Genomic DNA, 7,805 nt, shown 5'->3' with positions numbered 1-7,805 from the left:
AGCTCCAGCTGGAAGTGTAAAAAGAACCAGGCTGGATAAAAAAAAGAACCGGGCTGGATCAAAAAAGAACCGGGCGACCCGTTAAAATTGCTTAGCCGAGGTCCTGGAAGCCTAACACGGCGTGTTCTTGTGCAAAAAGCCGCTCCCGAGCTCCAGCTGGAAGTGTAAAAAGAACCAGGCTGGATAAAAAAAAGAACCGGGCTGGATCAAAAAGAACCGGGCGACCCGTTAAAATTGCTTAGCCGAGGTCCTGGAAGCCTAACACGGCGTGTTCTTGTGCAAAAAGCCGCTCCCGAGCTCCAGCTGGAAGTGTAAAAAGAACCAGGCTGGATAAAAAAAAGAACCGGGCTGGATCAAAAAAGAACCGGGCGACCCGTTAAAATTGCTTAGCTGAGGTCCTGGAAGCCTAACACGGCGTGATCTTGTGCAAAAAGCCGCTCCCGAGCTCCAGCTGGAAGTGTAAAAAGAACCGGGCTGGATAAAAAAAAAGAACCGGGCTGGTTCAAAAAAGAACCGGGCAACCCGTTAAAATTGCTTAGCCGAGGTCCTGGAAGCCTAACCCGGCGTGATCTTGCCCGAAAGTCGGCCTCTATACTTCCATTTTAGGTACCAGGGGCTATTAGTGTACTTGGTCCCACTAGTCAGTGTACTCATCCAGTTACCCCCGTTTTCCAAAACACCATCGGCACGTATAAGGGGGGGACTCTTGAGAGAGATGAGGTATATGGCAGCGCAACACCAATCCGCTCCGCGCTGGTTCCCATGTCGGCTACGGATGAATAAAACCAGCCTGTCCCCCTGGAGCTCACGAGACACGGAATTTTTTCTAAGTGCCAACGGCTCTTCCGAGCAAACGTGTCCGCTCCGGCTGGTTCCCCCGTCGGCCTCGAATGACGAAAAATGCCGGTCTCCGCCCGGAGCTCATGACAAACGAAAAATTTTCTAAGTGCCAACGGCACTAGCGAGCGAATGTGTCCGCTCGGCGCTGGTTCCCGGGTCGAACCGGAAGACGAAAAACGCCGCTCTCCGCCCGGAGCTCATGACAAACGAAAAATTTTCTAAGTGCCAACGGCACTAGCGAGCGAATGTGTCCCGCTCGGCGCTGGTTCCCGGGTCGAACCCGGAAGACGAAAAACGCCGCTCTCCGCCCGGAGCTCATGACAAACGAAAAATTTTCTAAGTGCCAACGGCACTAGCGAGCGAATGTGTCCGCTCGGCGCTGGTTCCCGGGTCGAACCCGGAAGACGAAAAACGCCGCTCTCCGCCCGGAGCTCATGACAAACGAAAAATTTTCTAAGTGCCAACGGCACTAGCGAGCGAATGTGTCCGCTCGGCGCTGGTTCCCGGGTCGAACCCGGAAGACGAAAAACGCCGCTCTCCGCCCGGAGCTCATGACAAACGAAAAATTTTCTAAGTGCCAACGGCACTAGCGAGCGAATGTGTCCGCTCGGCGCTGGTTCCCGGGTCGAACCGGAAGACAAAAACGCGGTCTCCGCCCGGAGCTCATGACAAACGAAAAATTTTCTAAGTGCCAACGGCACTAGCGAGCGAATGTGTCCGCTCGGCGCTGGTTCCCGGGTCGAACCCGGAAGACGAAAAACGCCGCTCTCCGCCCGGAGCTCATGACAAACGAAAAATTTTTCTAAGTGCCAACGGCACTTGCGAGCGAATGTGTCCGCTCGGCGCTGGTTCCCGGGTCGGACCCGGAAGACGAAAAACGCCGGTCTCCGCCCGGAGCTCATGACAAACGAAAAATTTTCTAAGTGCCAACGGCACTAGCGAGCGAATGTGTCCGCTCGGCGCTGGTTCCCGGGTCGGACCCGGAAGACGAAAAACGCCGGTCCTCGCCTGGAGGTCCCAGCAAAATCGGCGAAAAAACGACTAAGTGTCAACTTTCGAAAAAACGACTAAGTGCCCACGGCTCTGCGGGGCTTGTGAGTCCGCCCCGCGCCGGTTCGGTGGTCGGCCTCAAAAAGCAAAAAATCAGCCTCTCTCCCTGGAGCTCACCTCGAGGTACCAGGGGGTGAGGTACCCGGGCTAAGGTGCAGTACCTTTTTTGGTCTTCAGGTGCGCCAGAGTACAATGAAATGGTCCCAGTAGTCAGTGTACTCATCGACTTTCCCCCGTTTTCCAAAGCACCTCGTTTACGAGTATGGAGGAGATGGTGCTGGTCTCCCCACGGCGTCGGACACGCCGTCCTCGACAGCACAAGGTCGGATAGAAGACCTGGAAAGCGCCGTGGCACGCGCTGGAGGTGGGCACTTTGGCGAAAAAACGACTAAGTGTCAACTTTCGAAAAAACGACTAAGTGTCAACTTTCGAAAAAACGGCTAAGTGTCAACTTTCGAAAAAACGACTAAGTGTCACCTCTCTGAAAAAATGGCAAAGTGTCGCCTCTCTGAAATTTTTCTAAGTGCCCACGGCTCTGCGGGCTCGTGCATCCGAGCCGCGCCGGTTCTGCAACCGGCCTAGAATGACGAAAAATAACGGTCTCCTCCTGGAGCTCACAGCCAATTGTGGCGAAAAAGTGGCAAAGTGCCCACGGCCCTGCCGAGCTTTGGCGTCCGCTCAGCGCCGGTGCCGCAGTCGGCCTCGAATGACGAAAAATGACGGTCTCCTCCTGGAGCTCACAGCCAACTTGGCAAAAAGTTTCTAAGTGCCCACGGCCCTGCCGAGCTTTGGCGTCCGCCCAGCGCCGGTTCCGCAGTCGGCCTCGAATGACGAAAAATAACGGTCTCCTCCTGGAGCTCACAGCCAACTTGGCAAAAAGTTTCTAAGTGCCCACGGCCCTGCCGAGCTTTGGCGTCCGCTCAGCGCCGGTTCCGCAGTCGGCCTCGAATGACGAAAAATAACGGTCTCCTCCTGGAGCTCACAGCCAACTTGGCAAAAAGTTTCTAAGTGCCCACGGCCCTGCCGAGCTTTGGCGTCCGCCCAGCGCCGGTTCCGCAGTCGGCCTCGAATGACGAAAAATAACGGTCTCCTCCTGGAGCTCACAGCCAACTTGGCAAAAAGTTTCTAAGTGCCCACGGCCCTGCCGAGCTTTGGCGTCCGCTCAGCGCCGGTTCCGCAGTCGGCCTCGAATGACGAAAAATAACGGTCTCCTCCTGGAGCTCACAGCCAACTTGGCAAAAAGTTTCTAAGTGCCCACGGCCCTGCCGAGCTTTGGCGTCCGCCCAGCGCCGGTTCCGCAGTCGGCCTCGAATGACGAAAAATAACGGTCTCCTCCTGGAGCTCACAGCCAACTTGGCAAAAAGTTTCTAAGTGCCCACGGCCCTGCCGAGCTTTGGCGTCCGCCCAGCGCCGGTTCCGCAGTCGGCCTCGAATGACGAAAAATAACGGTCTCCTCCTGGAGCTCACAGCCAACTTGGCAAAAAGTTTCTAAGTGCCCACGGCCCTGCCGAGCTTTGGCGTCCGCCCAGCGCCGGTTCCGCAGTCGGCCTCGAATGACGAAAAATAACGGTCTCCTCCTGGAGCTCACAGCCAACTTGGCAAAAAGTTTCTAAGTGCCCACGGCCCTGCCGAGCTTTGGCGTCCGCCCAGCGCCGGTTCCGCAGTCGGCCTCGAATGACGAAAAATAACGGTCTCCTCCTGGAGCTCACAGCCAACTTGGCAAAAAGTTTCTAAGTGCCCACGGCCCTGCCGAGCTTTGGCGTCCGCCCAGCGCCGGTTCCGCAGTCGGCCTCGAATGACGAAAAATAACGGTCTCCTCCTGGAGCTCACAGCCAACTTGGCAAAAAGTTTCTAAGTGCCCACGGCCCTGCCGAGCTTTGGCGTCCGCCCAGCGCCGGTTCCGCAGTCGGCCTCGAATGACGAAAAATAACGGTCTCCTCCTGGAGCTCACAGCCAACTTGGCAAAAAGTTTCTAAGTGCCCACGGCCCTGCGAGCTTTGGCGTCCGCCCAGCGCCGGTTCCGCAGTCGGCCTCGAATGACGAAAAATAACGGTCTCCTCCTGGAGCTCACAGCCAACTTGGCAAAAAGTTTCTAAGTGCCCACGGCCCTGCCGAGCTTTGGCGTCCGCCCAGCGCCGGTTCCGCAGTCGGCCTCGAATGACGAAAAATAACGGTCTCCTCCTGGAGCTCACAGCCAACTTGGCAAAAAGTTTCTAAGTGTCACATCTCTCAAAAACGGCTAAGTGTCGACTTTCGAAAAAACGGCAAAGTGTCACATCTCTGAAAAAACGGCTAAGTGTCGACTTTCGAAAAAACGGCTAAGTGTCAACTTTCGAAAAAACGGCTAAGTGTCGCCTCTCTGAAAAAACGGCAAAGTGTCAACTTTCGAAAAAACGACAGAGTGTCGCCTCTCTGAAAAAACGACTAAGTGTCGACTCTGAGAAAATGGCAAAGTGCCCACGGCTCTGCGGGCTCGTGCATCCGACCCGCGCCGGTTCCCCAGCCGGCCTGATATAAGGCAAAACCAGCCTCTCCGCCTGGAGCTCAGAGCCAACTTGGCGAATATTTTCTAAGTGCCCACGGCTCTGCGTGGCTACGGCGTCTGCCCAGCGCCGGTTCCTGGGTCGAACCCCGAGGACGAGGAATGCCGGTCTCCGCCTGGAGGTCCCAGCTTAATCGGCGAAAATTTTCTAAGTGCCCACGGCTCTGCCGGGCTCGTGCATCCGACCCGCGCCGGTTCCCCAGCCGGCCTGAAATAAGGCAAAACCAGGCTCTCCCCCTGGAGCTCAGAGCCAATTGTGGCGAAAAAACGACTAAGTGTCAACTTTCGAAAAAACGACTAAGTGTCAACTTTCCAAAAAAACGGCTAAGTGTCGACTTTCGAAAAAACGGCTAAGTGTCAACTTTCGAAAAAACGACTAAGTGTCGCCTCTGAAAAAACGACTAAGTGTCGCCTCTCTGAAAAAACGACTAAGTGCCCACGGCTCTGCGGGGCTTGTGAGTCCGCCCCGCGCCGGTTCGGCGGTCGGCCTCAAAAAGCGAAAAATCAGCCTCTCTCCCTGGAGCTCACCAAAAATTTGTCGAAATTTTTCTAAGTTCTCCTCGAGGTACCAGGGGGTGAGGTACCCGGGCTAAGGTGCAGTACCTTTTTTGGTCTTCAGGTGCGCCAGAGTACAATGAAATGGTCCCAGTAGTCAGTGTACTCATCGACTTTCCCCCCGTTTTCCAAAGCACCCCGTTTACGAATATGGAGGAGATGGTGCTGGTCTCCCCACGGCGTCGGACACGCCGTCCTCGACAGCACAAGGTCGGATAGAAGACCTGAAAAGCGCCGTGGCACGCGCTGGAGGTGTCACTGTGGCGAAAAAGTGACTAAGTGTCAACTTTCGAAAAAACGGCTAAGTGTCAACTTTCGAAAAAACGGCTAAGTGTCAACTTTCGAAAAAACGGCTAAGTGTCACCTCTCTGAAAAAACGGCAAAGTGTCAACTTTCGAAAAAACGACTAAGTGTCAACTTTCGAAAAAACGACTAAGTGTCACCTCTCTGAAAAAATGGCAAAGTGTCAACTGCGAATGTGGTGGTGCATGGAAGGAAGTGGAGGACGGCCGCCTCCTTAAACACAGGCCGGAGAGGAGCGTCAGGGCCAGGCTCCTCAAACATGGACCGAGTGTCGCCCTTAACACAGACCAAGGGGAGGACGGCCGCCTCCTTAAACACAGGCCGGAGAGGAGCGTCAGGGCCAGGCTCCTCAAACATGGACCGAGTGTCGCCCTTAACACAGACCAAGGGGAGGACGGCCGCCTCCTTAAACACAGGCCGGAGAGGAGCGTCAGGGCCAGGCTCCTCAAACATGGACCGAGTGTCGCCCTTAACACAGACCAAGGGGAGGACGGCCGCCTCCTTAAACACAGGCCGGAGAGGAGCGTCAGGGCCAGGCTCCTCAAACATGGACAGAGTGTCGCCCTTAACACAGACCAAGGGGAGGACGGCCGCCTCCTTAAACACAGGCCGGAGAGGAGCGTCAGGGCCAGGCTCCTCAAACATGGACCGAGTGTCGCCCTTAACACAGACCAAGGGGAGGACGGCCGCCTCCTTAAACACAGGCCGGAGAGGAGCGTCAGGGCCAGGCTCCTCAAACATGGACAGAGTGTCGCCCTTAACACGGACCAAGGGGAGGACGGCCGCCTCCTTAAACACAGGCCGGAGAGGAGCGTCAGGGCCAGGCTCCTCAAACATGGACCGAGTGTCGCCCTTAACACGGACCAAGGGAGAGGACGGCCGCCTCCTTAAACACAGGCCGGAGAGGAGCGTCAGGGCCAGGCTCCTCAAACATGGACCGAGTGTCGCCCTTAACACAGACCAAGGGGAGGACGGCCGCCTCCTTAAACACAGGCCGGAGAGGAGCGTCAGGGCCAGGCTCCTCAAACATGGACCGAGTGTCGCCCTTAACACGGACCAAGGGGAGGACGGCCGCCTCCTTAAACACAGGCCGGAGAGGAGCGTCAGGGCCAGGCTCCTCAAACATGGACCGAGTGTCGCCCTTAACACGGACCAAGGGGAGGACGGCCGCCTCCTTAAACACAGGCCGGAGAGGAGCGTCAGGGCCAGGCTCCTCAAACATGGACAGAGTGTCGCCCTTAACACAGACCAAGCGGAGGACGGCCGCCTCCCTAAATACAGGCCGAACCGGAGCGCGAGTGTCGCTCCTTAAACACGGACCGAGTGGAGGACGGCCGCCTCCTTAAACACAGGCCGAACAAAATGACACAAAGTGTCAACTGCGAATGTTGTCCATCCAAGGAAGGAGCGTGATGCCCGGCCGGCTCCTTAAACACAGGCCGAGAGTCGCCCCGGACGGTCCGCCTCGCGGCGCCCGTCTGCTCGGATAAAATGACACAAAGTGTCAACTACGAATGTTGTCCATCCAAGGAGGGAGCGTGATGCCCGGCCGGCTCCGAAAACACAGGCCGAGAGTCGCCCCGGACGGTCCGCCTCGCGGCGCCCGTCTGCTCGGATAAAATGACACAAAGTGTCAACTGCGAATGTTGTCCATCCAAGGAAGGAGCGTGATGCCCGGCCGGCTCCTTAAACACAGGCCGAGAGTCGCCCCGGACGGTCCGCCTCGCGGCGCCCGCCCGATCGGATAAAATGACACAAAGTGTCAACTACGAATGTTGTCCATCCAAGGAAGGAGCGTGATGCCCGGCCGGCTCCTTAAACACAGGCCGAGAGTCGCCCCGGACGGTCGCCTCGCGGCGCCCGTCTGCTCGGATAAAATGACACAAAGTGTCAACTACGAATGTTGTCCATCCAAGGAGGGAGCGTGATGCCCGGCCGGCTCCGAAAACACAGGCCGAGAGTCGCCCCGGACGGTCCGCCTCGCGGCGCCCGTCTGCTCGGATAAAATGACACAAAGTGTCAACTGCGAATGTTGTCCATCCAAGGAAGGAGCGTGATGCCCGGCCGGCTCCTTAAACACAGGCCGAGAGTCGCCCCGGACGGTCCGCCTCGCGGCGCCCGCCCGCTCGGATAAAATGACACAAAGTGTCAACTACGAATGTTGTCCATCCAAGGAAGGAGCGTGATGCCCGGCCGGCTCCTTAAACACAGGCCGAGAGTCGCCCCGGACGGTCCGCCTCTCGAGGCGCCCGCCCGCTCGGATAAAATGACACAAAGTGTCAACTACGAATGTTGTCCATCCAAGGAGGGAGCGTGATGCCCGGCCGGCTCCGAAAACACAGGCCGAGAGTCGCCCCGGACGGTCCGCCTCGCGGCGCCCGTCTGCTCGGATAAAATGACACAAAGTGTCAACTACGAATGTTGTCCATCCAAGGAGGGAGCGTGAGGCCCGGCCGGCTCCGAAAACACAGGCCGAGAGTCGCCCCGGACGGTCCGCCTCTCGAGGCGCCCGCCC

The sequence above is a fragment of the Syngnathus leptorhynchus genome, unplaced genomic scaffold (assembly GCF_054491065.1).
Source record: "Syngnathus leptorhynchus isolate UIUO unplaced genomic scaffold, UIUO_Slep HiC_scaffold_838, whole genome shotgun sequence".
Lineage (NCBI taxonomy): Eukaryota > Metazoa > Chordata > Actinopteri > Syngnathiformes > Syngnathidae > Syngnathus > Syngnathus leptorhynchus.
The sequence above is the reverse complement of the archived record's forward strand: the minus strand, read 5'-3'. Positions refer to the sequence as shown.